Raw genomic sequence first — 20,279 nt, 5'->3', positions numbered from 1 at the left:
TAAAATTAGCTGACTTGGAAGATCGCTCTCGACGCAACAACATTAAAATTAGAGGGATCCCTGAATCAGTAACGGGTGAGAACCTACTTCCCTACCTACAACAATACGTCAAACTACTCCTCCCAACGCTCCCGGACATAGAGCTTGCGATAGATCGAGCCCACCGGTTGCCCAAGCCAGCGTTTTTATCAGCTTCAATCCCCAGAGATGTACTAATCAGAGTACACTTCTACCACGTTAAAGAAAGAATAATGCAAGCAGTCAGAAGCATGCCTCCTCTCCCACCATCTCACGCAAATCTCCGCCTATATGCGGACCTATCCAAAGCCACGCTCCTCAATAGGAAAAAAATGATTTCCATCACCAAGGCCCCATGAAATCATGGTATACCATACCAATGGGGTTTCCCAACCAAACTAATCGTGCGGCGACAAGGCAGAATATTCACAGTTAAGAACCTAGAAGCAGGCATCGATCTACTTAAAACATGGAACATTCTTCCTACAGATACAAAGGATAATATTCCCAATTCTGTCCAACACATGGAAGCAACCTGAGAGATCACATGATATGTTCCAGGTGCATACACCTGTCCTACCCCCCAAGGGGCCTATGATTAATGTCCGAAAGTCTGGCGATCGGCCCTCATCTGAAAATGACTGTTCTACTTATTTTTGTTTGGCATGACCCTCTCCGTGGTCAAAGCCCATTTCTACCCCCCAAGTCTAAAGTAGCGCTGTTGGCTACTTGGCCTACCTGCTTTTTATACGGGACTATTTTTTATTACTTTGTTTGTCTTCACTTCCCCTCCTTTACGGCACCATCGACTACTCCTTCTTACCTCTACATTCGCATTTTCAGAGTCTACAAGGCACCACATCTCCATGACCGGAATTCGAGCCATACTGATATCACAAGTATACTACCCACTCTCGTTCTTGGGAAATCACCGAATCTTCATCCTCCTAAACAACATCCCGACGCTATACTCTCAACGCATAATTGCTTACAAATGATTAATATAACATCTCTCAATGTCAGAGGCCTAAACTCCCCTTTTAAGAGATCATTACTCCTTAAGGAAACCCGGAAGTCTCAAGCTGACATTTTCTTCATACAGGAAACCCATTTCGCCACTGAAAAAATACCCAAGCTACACCTCCACCACTTCTCACAAGTATTTATGTCAACCAACCCCAAGAAGAAAAACGGAGTCATCACAGCCATTAGCGATTCCCTCCCCTTTCGCCTTATCTCGCAAATAGCAGATCCATTTGGACGCTTTCACATCCTTATCTGTCAGATTAATGACATAACTCACACACTGGTGAATGTCTATGGCCCGAACATCAACCAAGTTCAATTTTATCGGACACTATACAAAACTATCTCTTCCCAGAAACAAGGCAGACTCATAATTGGCGGAGATCTCAACATAATGAGCAACCCACTTGTTGATTCTTCCTCTAAGAAACAACCTACTAAATATACCTTTAATCAATTTCTACATGACCACAACTTATATGACATCTGGAGATGCCACCATGGCTCCGAAAGAGATTACACTTACTACTCCCCTGCACATCTCTCCTACTCAAGGATAGATATGTTTATCACCGATAAATGGACACTACAACAAGCGACCTCATCGAACATTGGCATCATTACTTGGTCAGATCATGCTCCAATCAGCCTATCCCTAGATGATGATAGACGTTCGGCACTTCCGCCGATCTGGAGACTTAATTCGCCACTCCTAAAATTCCCGGATAACCAGAAGCATATTCTAGAAGCTCACAATCTATTTTTTGATACCAACACCACTCCGGACATTTCAATCACCACACTCTGGCAAACATATAAGGCCTACATGAGAGGTATCCTCATACAATTAAACTCGCGTATAAAAAAACGGCGCTCCCAACAAATTGACCAACTTTTAACTTCCATTAAACTTAATGAAGAACTCAACAAAAATAACCCTAATGCCACCACCTCCGCGACTCTAAACCGAGAAAGAAACGAACTGCGCAACCTTTTACTCCACTCATATGACACCAATCTCCAAGAAACGAAGACCAAATTTTATGCATTAGGTAATAAAGCAAGTTCTCTTCTTGCTAAGATCATTAAACAAAAACGACTCAAGACAAAAATTTCTACGCTACAACACCCGACCACGCGCTCACCTCTTACGAACCCACAAGATATAGCCAATGCTTTTGCAACATACTATCAAAAGTTATATAATATAAAAGACGACCCAAATACAATTCAACCTACAATTTCCACTATAGAAAGTTTCCTACATAACTCTAATCTCGCCCATATCACACCCTCTCAACTAGAATCTCTATCGGCGCCATTCTCATCGGCAGAAATTGAAAAAATTATCTCTACTTTACCTCTAAACAAATCGCCAGGAAATGACGGATTCACTAATGAATACTACAAAACATTTGCACCTGACCTTAAGACGCATCTATCTGCCCTGTATAATCATGCTGCATCTAACGGTAAATTTCCTTCTGACATGTTGCAGTCGATAATCACCACTATCCCGAAACCGGGTAAAGACGCACAACTCACTCAAAATTATAGGCCGATCTCACTAATCAACACTGACATTAAAATATACGCCAAATTAATTGCCCAACGACTGTTCCCTTATCTGCCTAAACTGATACACCCAGATCAAGTTGGTTTTATACCCGGAAGACAGGCCCCAGATGCTACCAGACGAATAATATCTCTTCTGCACCATCTAGAAACTGATAGACGTCCCTCTCTCCTTTTATCACTAGATGCGGAAAAGGCTTTCGATAGGATTCACTGGCAATTCATGACACTTACACTACAAAAATTTGGCATTACTGGTTGGATACTATCGGCGATTCTCGCCCTTTACTCTCAACCGTCTGCTAGAGTCTTAACTAATGGCACACTTTCAAAACCCTTCTCCATCTCCAATGGAACCAGACAAGGGTGCCCCTTATCCCCCCTAATTTTCGCCTTACTAATAGAACCGCTAGCGACCAAGCTCAGAAACGACCCAAAGTTCACGGGGGTCAAATATCAATCTACTGAACATAAAATTAGTCTCTTTGCAGATGACATCATACTGATAGTCACGAATCCATATAAATCTCTTCAGACGATACGTACACATATTAGTGATTATTCCGCGGTTTCATACTATAAACTTAATGAACCTAAATCATCAATTTTAAATCTATTCACGCCTCCTATAACTCAAGAATTACTTTCTAAACAGTTCCCCTTTACTTGGGAAAACAACAGTATCCCATATCTGGGGATTAAACTCACTGCCAACACTGGCCAACTCTACACGGTTAATTACAGACCGCTTCTTGAATCTATTCCACAAGAACTCAAAAGCCTTCGCACTACTACCCTATCGACACTAGGTAGAATAGCAACCCTAAAAATGTGTATACTTCCTAAAATACTTTACGTCTTTCGAACACTACCTATTCCAGTCCCCTACTCTTATTTCACCAAACTCCAGGCGATTTTAAATAAATTCTTATGGAACTTAAAAAAACCTAGATGCACTACGAATCTACTAATACGCCCTACCTCCAGAGGGGGAGCAGGCCTTCAACACGTGAAATCCTACTACCAAGCTGTCCTACTGGACCAGCTCTTTTTCTGGTGGCACCCTTCCCCTGAAAAAATATGGACCACCTTGGAAACATCTTTGTACCACCCACATGTTTTAACAGACACACTGTTTCTACCCCGTACTGTTTATACTCCAACGCACCACAAACATCCATGTATCAAGGCCTCCTTAACAGCCTGGTATGACTTTATTGAATACAACAAACCGGGGAACCATAATGTCCAAATTCTTACCCCATTATCATCTCTTCTCCACCTCATTCCCAACTTAAACTTAAAAATATGGACGGCCCTTGGCATACTCCATATTCAAGACATATACACCTCTAATACACTAGATTCCTTCCACGTCATCCAAAATAAATTCCACTTTCCGGACAACGAACAATTTACTTATATCCGCATAGCCCATGCGCTCTGTAAAACTAATATCCCACTTACCTTGGAAATCCCTGCGCCGGTCAATCATTTCTTTCATAGAACCACCTACCCAAGGAAAGGAATTTCCGCATTCTACACCTTTATAATTGAAAAACAATTCACAACGTACACGTCTTCCTTAACCAACTGGGAGAGAAACTTACATCAATCCTTTTCCCCTGATTTATGGGAAAAAACATTCACTATTACCTACAAAGCCTCGAAATGTTCCTCCCACTGGGAAACTTATCTAAAAATCCTACACGAATGGTATCTGACCCCTACTAAACTATCATTATTTTACCCACAACACTCGCAAGCTTGCTGGAGACATTGTGGTGAGGCTGGTTCACTTTTTCATATACTTTGGAACTGTAAGTCAATTAAATCTTACTGGAACAAACTCTTTACCATACTATCCTCAATTACAGATACGTCAATTACTCCAAACCCCGCTTTAGCTCTCCTACATATTGGCATAGATAAATTCCCCATAAATTCACGGACCATTATTCTACATACCTTAGCAGCTGCAAAAACCAACATTACCAGATTATGGCGCTCTAATACTACCCCCCTCCTGTCTCGCCTCTTTCTAGACCTAAATCTCCAATGTGAAATGGAAAGAAGAATAGCCTCCCACAACTCATCTTCCCATAAATTTACAGCTCTATGGTCTCGATGGTTGAAACATCCTAACTGCTCCGTAAAATGATTACTACTTCGACCCGATCTTATATATATAAACAAACGAGTATTCTTTTGTGCCGCCCCCCTCCTGTTTCTTCCCCCCCTATCCCAATTCATATCTCTTCTTCAATTAAACCTAGCTACCTCGAGAAAGTTCACTCAACAATGAGCATACCTCTCATGTAACACCTGGATTCTAAAAAAATCCCCGACCTATCGGTGGGGATCCTTCACGCATATCTATGTTTGTGTGTACTATGCATTCCTAAGTGAACTTGATATCCTCATTTACCCTGTTTATTCTTTTCTGTATGTTCAAAAACCTTTCAATAAAAATATTTGAATATAAATATTGTGGTGAGCTAAGTTGCAGATGTGATTTGGTTTATTGGGGTGCCATTCAAAATAAGTAGAATTTGTAGCAATAATGTGCAGTAAAACACTCATTATAATATGCATTACCCCAAAGCATATATCTGTATGGACCCTCAAAGACTGGGAAGTTGCAAAATGCTACATAGTGATACTAAAGGTTCAAATGTGTTTTGTTTAAAATAAACATGTTATACTTACCTTCACTGTGTAATGGTTTTGCACAGAGCAGCTCTGATCCTCCTCTTCTCAGGCCCCCACTGGCACTCCTGGCTCCTACCCCCAACAGCCCCCGGGGCATTCAGGTGTGCTCACTCATGAGCTGCCTCTGTGTGTCTATAAGACACACAGAGATCATCTCGGTCCCACCCCCACTCCTACCTCACTGGCTGTGATTGAGAGCAGTGGGAGCCAATGGCTTCTGATGCTGTGTCTGAGCCAATGAGGAGGGAGAGACCCCGGAAGAGCGGCTGCTCTCATGCACATTGCTGGATTGGACTTGGATAAGTATTGGGGGGGAGCTGCTAACTGAAGGTTTTTTACCTTCATGTATAGAATACCTAAAGGTAAAAAAACCCCTGCAGCCTTTACAACCATTTTAAAGTGATTCTAAAAGCATTTTTTTTAAAATAACAAACATGTTATACTTACCTGCTCTGTGCAATTGTTTTGCACAGAGCAGCTCTGATCCTCCTCTTTTTGGGGTTCCCCCCAGTGCTCTAGCCCCTCCCCGCTGCTGAGTGCCCCCAAAGCAAGCTGCTTGCTCTGGGGGGCACTTGTTTGTGCTCATTCCCGAACTGGCTCTGTGTGACTCACAGACACACACAGAGTGCAGCTCAGCCCCTTCCCCCGCTCCTTCCTCACTGGCTGGGATTGACAGCAGCAGCAGGAGCCAATGGTTCCAACTGCTGCCTCTCTGTCCACTGAGGAGAGAGAGAGATGAGAGAGCCATTGCTCTCATGCACATCACTATATAAAATTCGGGCTCAGATAAGTATAAGGGGGTTCATGCTGAAGGTTTTTTACCTTAATGCATTCTATACCTTTGTACCTTTGCAACTACTTTAAGACATCCCAAATCCACAACAATGCTCTGAACCTGTGCCTCTCACTGTGACAACCAAAATTCTGGTTCAAAAAACCCTGTCTCTGCTCACTGTTAAAGGCACAGATGAATAAAAGCCACCCTCCAATATCTGCTCTTCCAGGCATTTTTATATTGTCCCAAACCAGAGACTGCCATTACCTAGCACATTTCACCACAGTTGGCTTGAACGAGGTGAAATGCGTCAAGGAATATTGGAGTTTCAATCAAAAATGCAACATAATTATATAAAATCTAATTTAATATAGTTGTACTTGAAAAAATGTATAGTTTTAAATGACTTTTGTTCTTCAAAGGGTGGACTTAGATCACTGATGTAACGTAACGTTAAATCAGGAAAAAAATCTACAAAATCTGGGATTTCCTTAACCAGAAAATGTCAAAGTCACAGAAACTGGTCCTTAGAGCCTGTTCATACCATCCCAATGCGGTAGTACGAGATAGAATGCGCACAATACCAGCACTCCAATGGAGCTTCAGAATGCAGCTGTGTTACAGCAAACCACAAAATGCAGCATAACCCAGTGTTACCCATTTTGAATACATTGACTAGTACAGTGGTGGGCAACCTTTTTTTTCAACTGAGCCAAATCTCGCCAAAACCACGATTGAAATTTATTTTGAGAGCCACATTTTTAAAACTGAAAATACATCCCCCATATAGTAATTCATCCCCCATAGTAATTCATCCCCCATATAGTAGTTCATCCCCCATAGTAATTCATCCCCCATATAGTAATTCATCCCCCATAGTAATTCATTCCCCATATAGTAATTCATCCCCCATAGTAATTCATCCCCCATATAGTAATTCATCCCCCATAGTAATTCATCCCCCATATAGTAATTCATCCCCCATAGTAATTCATCCCCTATATAGTAATTCATCCCCCATATAGTAATTCATCCCCCATAGTAATTCATCCCCCATATAGTAATTCATCCCCCATAGTAATTCATCCCCCATATAGTAATTCATCCCCCATAGTAATTCATCCCCCATATAGTAATTCATCCCCCATAGTAATTAATCCCCCATATAGTAATTCATCCCCCATAGTAATTCATCCCCTATATGGTAATTCATCCCCCATAGTAATTAATCCCCCATATAGTAATTCATCCCCCATAGTAATTCATCCCCCATAGTAATTCATCCCCCATATAGTAATTCATCCCCCCTATAGTAATTCATCCCCCCTATAGTAATTCATTCCCCATATTGTGTCAATTCACTTACCTTTGCTCCGCGCGTTCCTCTCGCCGTGTTCCCGCGCTGTTCCGGTCTTCAGGGCGGACTGTGAGAGGAGAGGAGTTCGTCACGCTGCCCCGCCTACATCCTGACAGCCAATGTTTGCCACGCTCCGCGGGCCGGATTAAAAGGTCCGCCGGGCCGTAGTTTGCCCATTGCTGGGCTAGCTGCAGAGTCCTGACTTTTGGGGCGGCCGCCCGAGAGGAGGGAGGGGAGCGGGCGCCCGGCACACAGAAGAGCCGCATTAAAGTGTGTAAAGAGCCGCATGTGGCTCGCGAGCCGCAGCTTGCCGACCACTGGACTAGTACAACACGCCTCAATGCACAAAAATGCATATACTGTGCCACACCGGTTTTCTGGTGTGATTGGCACCTCAAAGATCAAGTAAACCTTCTTTTAGAAGGATAGTCAGGAACATTTCAATGTCTTCCCTCTTTTCCTTCATTTTCGCTATGGACTGAACAAAATAAATTAAGCTAACCTCCAGGAATTTATGATATTTGCAGTTTATTATTGCTACAATAGGTCTAGACCTACTTAAAGGACACTGATAAAGGTATGAAATATTACGGCCCAGTCAGGATCACAAGCTATAATATAAAATATTAGGCTGAAGACGTTTATAGAAAATGTTGAGGCCAAGCAAAAGCCTATAAATTCTAAAAGCAGAAGATCGTTATGATGCCATTAAGTGCTATTCCTGCGGTACTATTTCAAGGACAGGATAATATTTTCCTGTTCTGATATCTTTTTATTAGGGCAATGTATCAATTATATATCGCAGCTTTATTTTTATGACCTTTGATGACCGTTTAACTGTTTGCTGACCACTACCAAGCGGGAAGATTGATTTGTTTGTGAATGGAAAACCTGCACTAATAGAAGATTGTAGACTTCATTACCACCACTGATGTCTATTCTGAAAATACAAATGACCTGTCCTGCTGATCCAGAAACATCAGTACGTTAAAGCAATATTAAACCCAAAAGCAAGCATTTATTATATTGAGCTTACCAATTCTTAGAAGGGATTGCTGCATTCATTTTCTTTGTTGGCTATCTGTCCTTTACTTTACCTGATAATCTAGCCAGCAAGTCTGTTTTTTTAACTGAAGAAGTTCTCCTGCAAATGTATCAGTTAGACTGTTGAGACAAAACCATTTACCACTAGCAGGGGTGCTTACAATCATCAGCTTTTATTTATTCATGTAAAACCTTTATCCTAAAAGGAAAAAAAAACTGTAGCTGCTTGTGTAACTGCATTGTGAGCTGGGTTGGGCTTCAGTTTGTTAGTGTATTTAAATCTGCTAGTACGGGTGTCGGCAACCCGCGGCTCCGGAGCCGCATGCGGCTCTTTTTCACCTTTCCTGCGGCTCCGGAGCACACTGCCCACCAGGTGACAGGCAATAGGGTCGGCAAGCCGCGGCTCTTTTAATGCAGATCTTCTGTGTGCCGGGCGCCCGCTGGCAAACATTGGCTGTCAGGATGTAGGCGGGGCACCCCGGATGTAGGCGGAGCAGCATGACGAACTCCTCTCCTCTCACAGTCCGCCCTGAAGACCAGAACGGCGCGGGAACCCAGCGAGAGGAACGCGCGGAGCAAAGGTAAGTGAATTCACACAATATGGGGAATGAATTACTATGGGGGATGAATTACTATATGGGGGATGAATTACTATATGGGGGATCAATTACTATAGGGGGGATGAATTACTATAGGGGGGATGAATTACTATGGGGGATGAATTACTACGGGGGATGAATTACTATATGGGGGATGAATTACTATAGGGGGGATGAATTACTATAGGGGGGATGAATTACTATGGGGGATGAATTACTATATGGGGGATGAATTACTATAGGGGGGATGAATTACTATGGGGGATGAATTACTATATGGGGGATGAATTACTATATGGGGGATGAATTACTATATGGGGGATGTATTTTCAGTTTTAAAAATGTTTCTCTCAAAATAAATTTCAATCGTGGTTTTGGCGAGATTTGGCTCAGTCGAAAAAAAAGGTTGCCCACCACTGACCTAAGGCTATGATTGTGATTATGACGATACACTGTGGCCCTGATTAACCCTTTGCTTACTGGGCCCTTAAACCCCCTTCATGACCAGAGCGTTTTTTGCAATATATGCAGTGTCGGATTTGTTTTAAATGTTGCAATGGTTTTGCGGCTCCCAGTCTTTTTTTCCCTCTCGGAAACGGGTCCAAGTGGCTCTTTATGTCTTAAAGGTTGCAGACCCCTGTGCTAGTACATCCAACACTTCCACCCCCACCCCCCCTTCCAGGCTGACAATGCTGCTGTCCAAAGGTGCCCCTATGCTCTTTCATTCAGAGTGGGGATGGTCTAATACAGGAGGTGTGTTACTGGGCAGATCAATAGGTGAAAACAAAGGGAAAAACATTTAAAAAGAAAACTAATGCAGTCATCACATCTAATGATTAATAAACTGCAATATATTATATTTAATGGTTTTGGATTTCAATTAAACATAACAAGTATTGAGGTGTTCTGGCTGCACTCTGCCTTCACTTGCTTTATACCTGTTTCAGGTTCAGGTATTGAAGAGAGACAACCAAGCAATAGGCATTTTCAGAAGCTGTTAGAGCCTTCACTCAATTGCCCTAATACAGTGGGGAATCCGAATATGGGGAGGATGTGACCTCCTCAGTGTGACGATGCTCAGGACTGAGCGTCCAATCGCCTGGCTCACAATATGGGTGACATCATCCACCCAGGAATGCTCCAACACTGGATGTTTACCCAGGGCAGACTCCTTTCACTAATGAATTGGCAGAATGATAATGACTCTTTAAAGCCGTATTAAACCCAAAACCAAAAATGTGATATATTGCAGCTTACAGGGGATGTGGGATGTGTTAGATGGAGTGGCAAATTTAGATATACCAACAAATTGAAGCCAAACTCTAGCTCACATTTTCTAAGCAGTTACAGTAACAGTTTTTTTTTTCTTGGGGACAAATAAATTGAAGCTGATCATTGTATGCACCCTAAGACCTCATGCACACTTAAAGTGTTACTAAACCCACAACAGTAAAATCAGTCTGTATATGCAGTAAAGCATGCTTGTTATACTCACTATGGAATCTAAGGGGTTAATCCTCTGCATTGTGTAAAAAGGCTGTTTGATTCTTTCTTCTCTGCCCCTCCTCTTGTTGAAATGACCACCTGATACAGACTGAATCCATAATCACATACACATGCTCAGTTTGGTGTGTCCAACACAACAAACACCTTTCTCCTGCGCTAGGAAAGGACTCAGTAGACCCAATAGGGATGTTCTGGAATTTTCTGGAATATGCACTGCTTGCTGCCCTCAGCAGACCGGGGTGGTCCAAATATACTGGATGCAAATGGAAAAACAGAAAAAGGGCGCACCGACCTAGTGCATTATCGTTTAAAATATTTATTGAAGAAACAAAGTAAGTATCATACTTACAATAGACATGAAAACACAGGCATGTCAAACTGAACAAGATATATGATCCAAACAACATCTGAGTCCATACGATGGAACCCTGAATGACCAACTTGCTAACGCGTTTCGAGGACACAACCTCTTCCTCAGAGCCAACCTCTGCCTTTGGTTGGCTCTGAGGAAGAGGTTGTGTCCTCGAAACGCATTAGCCAGTTGGTCATCCAGGGTTCCATCGTATGGACTCAGATGTTGTTTGGATCATACATCTTGTTCAGTTTGACATGCCTGTGTTTTTATGTCTATTGTAAGTATGATACTTACTTTGTTTCTTCAATAAATATTTTAAACGATAATGCACTAGGTCGGTGTGCCCTTTTTCTGTTTCTCAGTTTGGTGTGTATTGCTAGAGGTTTTTTTTTCTTGGGAGAGTGCATATGATCAGCACAGGGCCAATCAGCACTGTCCAGACAGAGGGTCAGGTGTTTCACATCCTCCTACAGCAGAAGGAAAACTCCTCCTACAAGCTTTAACCAGTGCTCTGCTGAAGTCACAAGACTGCTCTAACTGATGATGAGAAAAGGTATTTAGCAGTTTATATTTACTAAAATAATTGCATTCCCATGTTGTGTGTACTGTGGGAGAGCAGATATAGTGAATGCAAGGTCCTGGGTTTAGTAACACTTTAAGCTCAAAAACACCAGTTTTACAAGTGTTTGGCATTTTTTTCTGCCTCTAAATGCTCCTTCATGTTATCCTATGTTTCTATGCACACATAGGCATTTACATGAGTTTAGAGCCAGAAAGAGAGGAGAGTATTGTCAAAAAAATATAAAGTGCGCCTAAATGTAGGTAAAAGTATCTAAACATGCCTAAGCACTAGGTGCGTTTAACGCTTGAGTGTTTTTTTTTTTCTTTTCAGTGGCCAGGATAACATCATATTCTGTCCAATGAAATAAGCACCTAACTGCTTGACATGCTTAAACGTGCCTACAGCTTAGGCACATTTTTAAATCTACTTTTCTCCTGCCAGGAGAAAGGTGTCTATAAAAGCCTCAGTGTGCATAAGCCCTAACAGAGAGAAAATTACCTTTTGCCTGCACTTGTGTCTTCAGTACAGGAAATGAAGGGAAATCTCTACAATGGAACACATATGATAAAAAAAGTGTCAAAGATTAATCTCCTCCTGTACTCCATCCAAAAAATTGGCTTTAAATAAACTAGACAATGAATTAATGACATTATTCTGAATACTTTTGTTTTGCCAACTACATCTACATTGTTTTTTTTCACCTAAAAAGAGCAAAGAGCAAATGTTCATTGGCTTGGTGTAAGGGAGAATTTTTAACTCAAACGGGGTTATGATCTGAAATTTACCAGCAAGTGGCAGTGTGGGTGAATTCTGAAATCGAGGCTCCCTTTACCAAAATCGGGGTGCCATTAACTGCAAGGGTCCTTCTATGTGAGTACACATTTGAAGCCTCCAACGATTCTTTTGTTATATTAAGCTTCCTGCAGATTTCTGTATTTTATAAGACGATGTTTTCTCTTGGACCAGCTGAATTCCCCTTCAAATATACAATACACACAGAAGAGTAAAAAGCATTATGTCTTGTGCAGAAAGGGAAATTCAATTACTGCACTTCTTTCTTAGACAATATTTTTAAGACAATATTTTTTCCAGTGTTGCGGGTAGAACAATGACATCCTTTGAATGTCTTATGCTTTAAACACCTACCTAGGAGTGTTCAAGGTTATTCTTCTTTATGGAGAAGTGCACCATGTTTAAAAACCTGTAACAGATGCTGGGATTCTTAAGGCACAGATCCTTGAGGCGCTTTTTGTTCTAGAAAAGAGAGCACCCAGATGTCGTCTCCTGTAAAGCCTTTAGCGTCTATTGTACCTTGGAATGAAGATGACCAAACAACCCATTTGTGAGTTGAAAAAAAAGAAAGCAGCACAAAATGTTGTCAGCCGTTATTTCAGAGCAAAATAATATGACCTTTGTGAAAGTCTGTCTGATATCTGACTATCTGGACGGTTAAAAGATGGGAGCAGATAAGAAGTATTCCTTGTATGCATTTCAAGGGTTATTTTTTATTATAGTTTTGACTGGAGTTTAACTTTAACCTAAAATAAAAGGAAAATACCTAAAATAAAAACAAAAAAGAAGCTTGTTAGTAACAGTCTGCCCCTAGAAGTGGGGCAGAAGTAAGAACGTTATACATTTTTGTGAAGTTATATCCTAAAGCAGCACAGTGTCTGTGTGGTTGGTGCATATGCCTGGTAGCACTAGGGTTGTTGGTTCATACGCTAACTATGGCACTACCTGCCTGGAGTGTCGATGTTCTCCCTGTCCCTGCATTGGTTTCCTCCTTCACTTCACAGACATGATGGTAGATAAATTGGCTCCTGTCTAAATTGGCCATAGTATGTGTAAGTATGAGCTAGAGACCCTAGATTGTAAGCTCCTTGAGGGCAGGGACTGATGTAAATGTACAATATATATGTAAAATTGTTGGCGCTATATACCCGTAATAAAGTAGACATGAGGCCACTCAATGAAATTGGAGAAGCGGTTTAACCTTAAACTGCGTAGGGGGTTTTCACTGTCAGAGCATTAAAGTGTTACTAAACCCACAACAATAAAGTCAGCTTGTATATGCAGTAAATACTCACTGTGGAACATAACAGATTATTCCTCTGAATTGTGTAAAAAGGCTGTTTGATCCTGTCTTCTCTGATCATCCCCTTCTTCTAATGTCCCCAATCCATCTGCTGATAGAACAGATCTCAGTTTGGTGTGTATTGCTAAAGAGTTTCTTTTTTGTTCTTGGGAGAGTGCATGTGATCTGCACAGGGCCAATCAGACAGAGGGCCAGGGGTCCTGCAGCCTCATAGAATAATCAGGGGAGAATGAAAACTCTGCCTACAAGCTTTAACCAGTGCTCTGATGGACACTGGTAGAAGTCACAAGACTGTTATATACTGCTAATGAAAAAAGGTATTTAGAAGTTTATATTTTCTATAATAATAATAAAATAATACATTAATAATAATAAAGCAGTTTATATTTACTGAAATAATTGGATTTCCATGTTCTGTGTACTGTGGGAGACCATATATAGTGAATGCAGGGTCCTGGGTTTAGTAACACTTTAAGGATGTGGAACTCCCTTCCACAATCGGTGGTGTCAGTTGGAAGTACAGATAGTTTCAAAATACTCTTAGATAAGCATCTTAGTGAACACATTATACAGGAATATGGGAAATGGTATTTGACATGAACACACACACACACCCACAGAGGTTGAACTGGTTGAACTAGTGTCTTTATTCAACCTTACAAACTATGTAAGTAGATCTATACTAGTTACCCCACAAAGCTAGTAATTCACCCCCTTGTTATCTCTCTCCTTAAAAACTCCCTCCTTTGTTGGCCTACCTCTACACAGGCCATCTCCCCTACAGTCAATCATGAATGCTGCTGCCAAATTCATCCACCTTACTAACCACTCAGTGTCTGCCAATCCTTCTAATAGCTTCCGCTCAACCAATTAATAACATTCAAAATATAACAACAGCCTACAAAGCCCTCCACAACTCTGCCCCAAGATACATCCCCAACCGACGTCGGTTGGTTGAGACCAACGTTTCAAAATATCAGCCAAACAGTCCTCCTACATGCTCATCTTCTACTATGGTGGCCTCCAGGACTTTTCCAGAGCCTCTCCCTTTGTCAATCCCTACTGCAGTGTTTGATTTGAAATGTCACCAACAATGGCCAAACACTGCATCTTTCACTCCACCCCCAGACCCGGAGACTATTGCGGTCATATGACTGCTGCTGAAAGAACAAATATTTTCTGCGTATTGTAGGTTTCTGCATGAGGGCCTAAGTGTTGCTGATTTTCCCTGCCATCTCTCCAGCAGAGGCTGCATCTCAGTGCTCAAGGCTGGCCGTTTACAATTTCTCCTGAGAGCACAAGTCAGACGGTGACAACACAGGAGAACAACTCGAAGACAGTTGAAGACATTAATTAAAAATGAAATGCCTGGACAAGGGGGTGATGGCAAGATAACCACGTATTTATTTTTAAATGAAGGCTGTTGTTAAAAATGTCAGATTGAAAGCTGCAGTTTGTACATTGAGAATTTACTTCCATTACTTGTTAAAGTTTATATAAGATGTTATTGATTGGGTTTAAATCTACTTTAAAGTACCATGTGACATTTCTATAGATCTTACTGATTTCAAGTCTGTATGCTGATATACTTTGAAGCCCTATAATTCCTAAGGCTGGCCATACACTATCAGTTTTTCTTTTTTTTTCTTTCAGCCAGCTTCCTATTTATGTCATCCACCAAGATAGGATCAAATTTGCTTTACCATCTTTGTCCTTACATCACGGCTGACTTATTATGATGTACATAGACTAGTTTTAAGAGGACCTAATCTCTGGTAACTGTGCCCAAAAAAGGCAAGGGAGGGCATAGCAATAAAAAACCCAAATACAAATTGCACAATTATGTAACCTATCATAGGAAGCAAGCTACCACCGAAAAAGTGTTTTCACTCCACCTTAAAATAAACAAAAACCAAACAGTACAGTTTTGTCAGTAAAAGATTTACAACCAATAGGGGAGATTTACTAAAACTGGATTACTCAGAATCTGGTGCAACTGTACACAGTAAACAAGCTTTGGAAATAAAACCTGGAAGCTAATTGGTTTCTATGCAGAGTTGCACCAGATTGTGCACTCTCCAGGTTTAGTACATAACCCCCCAATGTGTATCTATGTGAAAGACTTCTTCTTAATCATTAAATTAGCACTTCATTTCAACCACATCCATTATACTTATAAATCCAATCTAACCTATAATTAAAATAGCTTCAGAACCCCCATATGTAATAGCAAATCCAAATTCAGCAATAACAAACAAGAACCACATAAACAAATCTGATAAATTGCAAACAGTATATAATGAATAAAAATTAAAAGATGTATGTAAATAATCAAACGTTTATCAGTGATAAAGTCCAATCTCAGGTGAACAATCCAGTGCTCTTCTTAGAAGTAATCACTATGTGTAGGTGCAACACTCCACCCAGCGACATACTAATCTGCTCACCTCAATGTGATGACTCCTAAATTAAAAAGGAGGTCAGTAGAGCTTTTTGCCCATGTAAGGGTTAATGTGGTACACTGGTCTCTTGCCTTGCCGAAGATACAAAGGTATTCAGCCAAGCTTCTACCAAATAGGTATGTCAGAACGTAAAAGAGAAAATCGGCATAGTACTCACTGTATTCATTTTACTATACAGGTGTATCTCGGTTTAATGCGTTCTCCGGGACGTTTTGTATTGCGAAAAATTCATAAATCGAAATGTGGTTTTCCATAGGAATGCATTACATTGTTACATAGTTAGTCTGACTGAAAAAAGACAAAAGTCCATCCAGTTCACCCATAGAAAAAAAAAAAAGTTATAATCCTATACCCACAGTTGATCCAGAGGAAGGCAAAAAAACCCAGCAAAGCATGATCCAATTTGTTCCTGCAGGGAAAAAATGTCCTTCCTGATCCCCCGAGAGGCAATCGGATATTCCCTGGATCAACTTTACCTATAAATGTTAGTGTGATGGATTTGGTAAAATGCCTATTCTGTTTAAAATATACATTTTATACATATTTACTTTTATACTTTTTTATATTTCTAAATATATGTGTTGTGCGTATATATATATTTTGTCTGCTGGGCTTTGCAGTCCTCTTTAACTTGTTTTGCTCAGAGCGATGCTCTCAAGACCTTTTACTTTGGGAATGTGAGGGGGGGGTGAAGAGATAACGGGATGAGAAGCAAGCATCAAGTTTCTACATTTCTCCTATATTTCAACCAAGCAAAATGTGCCTTTCAGAATGTGACTGTATATACGTAATAGTGACGTATACTCTATTGTTCTCTATGTATAAAAGGTTAAGCACCGCCCTGCAATAAACAGAGATGAGATGATGTGAAAGTGGTTGTACTGGACAGTTGTCTGTGTAATTATTTTCCGGCGTGCACGCAATCCATATCTCAAAATTAGGAACAGCAGCAGAAATCCTACCCTGAGCCCGACTGTGGTTCTCACAACCTTTTTAGCTGGCTGCCCAACGAGGGGCCCCAGGTTCTGATCGATGGAAGGCCGCGTGAGGGACTGAGCGGCTGGCTGGGACAGACCAAAAGGGATTTGCGCACCCCTGAGAGTACGGTAGGTACTTTTTATACTTACCACTGTACGATTTGTTTCTGTCCAGACTTGGTGCCAGTTTTGTCGGCTTCCAGAGGTCATCAAGAGCGGCAGGTAATTTTTATTGCTCGCCTGGGGCTGTTTAACAAACCTGCCACTGGATTTCTGCTGACTGTGTATTTGTTCAGTGTCTGTCGTCCTGTGCGACTGTGATAACTCAGTAGACTGAAAGATAAGTTGCAATGAGTGTCCTGACCAGGTGAGCTGTGGGCCCCTGGAAGACGGAACCTTGCAATATGTTGCAATGAGATTTCTGACCAGGTGAGCTGTGGGCCCCTGGAAGATGGAACCTTGCAACAAGCGTCTTCGGACGGTGACTCGGGGTTGACGGTGTGAGACCCCTGAGGGTTTAGTTCAGCTGCTGAGGCTTCACGGAGCGAGGGGCGGCAGGTGTAATGTCCTGTTCTGAGTGTATTTGTGGATTACTGTTTGTTCTGAGATAAGACAGAAAGCAGCGGAGTAGGGATATTAATCTAATAGTTGCCCTCGCTGCCTCTGAAACCGTTAGCTGAGACTACGGTGAAAGAACAGAACAGAGTGAGAAGTTGGGTGACCCAGAGAGAGGTGGAAGATGGGTCAGAAGACAGTCAAGCCACAGAAAGGATTATTAGTATGTGATATTGTAAAGAGGAGAGAAGGAAGTGAAGCAGTTAAAAAGTTATCTAAAGTAGCGAAAGTTTGTAAACTGAAGGTCAGGATTGGCATAAATCATTGTAGGAACAGAGAGGAATGTTATGTGATAAAGGTTTGCTGAACGTGACAGAAGTTTTGTACAGAACTGGAAAAGTGTTGCATAAAGAAGGATAGTTGGAAGAAATTCAAGAAAATGGCAATTGTATAATGTATGTGTATCACAAAATTGTAATTGGAAGTTTGCTAAAACCACCGCCCTATGTTGGAATGTGGGGTGGAGAAGGGGAGGGACAGCCCTGCCCTTCATCTAACGCCCACTTTATGCCCACCACCCCAGCCCTGCCCAGTACACTTCCTGCTAGCAGCCATCTTGCTATACCTGTGTTGTCACTTCCTGCCCTGCCCAGTACACTTCCTGCTAGCAGCCATCTTGCTACATCTGTATGGTCATTTCCTGTCCAGCCCAGTGCACTTCTGCCTGGCAGCCATCTTGGTACACCCGGAAGGCCTAAATAAGGCATATACCCAGTTCTCCCTGTTCTAAACCAGGATGGTTCCTATCACACTCCCGTTTTTCCCAATATGGAAGCGTCACCTTCACAAGCCGGATACATGAATGACAATGCATCTGAATGGAGTGATCAACAGTTGCAAGCAACAAGGGCGCCAATAGATTTGATTCCCAAACCCACGCACAGTGGAGTACAACCTAAACAGGAACAGTACACAAGACAACACCGACATTCAAGATTACCGGAAGGGGCACCGGTAATGTATGTCGCTTTTACCCCATCACAAGCAGCGGCCTTAGTGACGAGTCTGCCTGACCCAGAGAAACAGCCAATACCCTTTTATCGCAGGGTAGTGCAGATACAAGAAACTTACTCAGCTGCTTGGAAAGACCTGCTCAGTCTATGCCAAATTAAAGCAGGACAAGTTTTCTGGCCAGTTATGCAGACGGCCTTCAATGATGCCTGCCTGACAAGTGTTATTTCCTATTCTTCAGGCGTGGAGTTTTGTGCCCAGCTCCATGACTGAGCAAAGGAGAAATTGGCGGATCAGACTACCACGATTCAACACATCACCCAAGATAAAGGGGAGTCTGTGGAGAAGTATTATGCCAGACTCATACAGGCCTTTGATGATCTGGGCTTCTCTCAATATGAAAAGGCACATACACACATGCTCTCAATTGCTTTTGTCTCAGGGCTCAAAGAGGATATTAGGAAAGGTCTGATGGTGGCCCGCCCTGAATACCTCTCTATGAAGATGTCTGACTTACTGTTGGCGGCCAGAGGCATAGAAAAAAAAAACCAAAAAACCCAGCGCCCCTTATGGTGGTCAATGACGAAGATCCCACCTACACTCGTCCACCACCTTTGCCAAATATCAGGGAAAGGATCACCTGTTATAACTGTGAAAAATGGGAACATTTTAGAAGAGAATGCAGAGCCCCAAGATATCCCAGACAAGACAGGGACCCCCGGGAAGGGCAGTGCGAATATCAACCACCACGCCCCAACTCTCGTTAGGAAATGGGCAAACCCGTGTCACCCCTTATGGCAGTATCCTCAAACAAGACTGGGGGACCGTGTAGCTGTAATCCAGGATATTCCCCAACCTAAAGCAGCTAAACAACTGCATGCCTTTCTTGGACTTATATCCTACTGCAGGACATGAATCCCTGATGCTCTCAAGTCTATGCCATTTACCTTGTCAAGTGAGCCCCTGGACAATTTTACTCTGCTGAAGCAAGCAATATCCACCGCTCCTGCCTTGGGACTTCCAGATTATGAGAAATCTTTCAAACTGTTTGTATCAGAAAAGCAAGGTCACGCCACAGGGGTCCTAGCTCAAGAACATGGAGGGCAAATTAGACCCATTGGGTACTATTCTTGCCATTTGGACCCCGTAGCCAGGGGTGGTCCTTCATGTCTAAGAGCCGTCTTCGCTGCTCAAGCACTGTTGGACAAAACTTCAGACCTCGTTTTAGCACACCCCCTACTTCTTCTGGCACCGCATGACATTGCTGCCATCCTGAATCAGGTACAACCCCGACACCTGTCCACAGCCAGATATCTACGGTTGCAAATCTCCCTCCTCATTCCTGACAATGTGACCCTCCAAAGGTGTCTTACCCTCAACCCAGCCACTCTTCTGCCATTTTTCGAGGGGGGAGAAGGTGAAGGTGAAGAAGGAGACCCCTGCACTACTCCACATGACTGCCTTGAAATGATGCGCATGGAAACCACACATCTCCCTACAGTGAGTCAAATTCCTCTGGAAAACCCTGATTACACACTTTTTGTGGATGGTTCCAGATATGCAGATGAAGGAGGCAAGTACCACACAGGTTATGCTGTGATCTCGGAATTTGAAATTCTACAAGCAGGAGCATTATCACCAACTTTCTCT

This window comes from Staurois parvus, unplaced genomic scaffold, assembly GCF_062004578.1.
Source record: "Staurois parvus isolate SC_StPar_1 unplaced genomic scaffold, SC_StPar_1.0 ptg000230l, whole genome shotgun sequence".
Taxonomy (NCBI): domain Eukaryota; kingdom Metazoa; phylum Chordata; class Amphibia; order Anura; family Ranidae; genus Staurois; species Staurois parvus.
The sequence above is the reverse complement of the archived record's forward strand: the minus strand, read 5'-3'. Positions refer to the sequence as shown.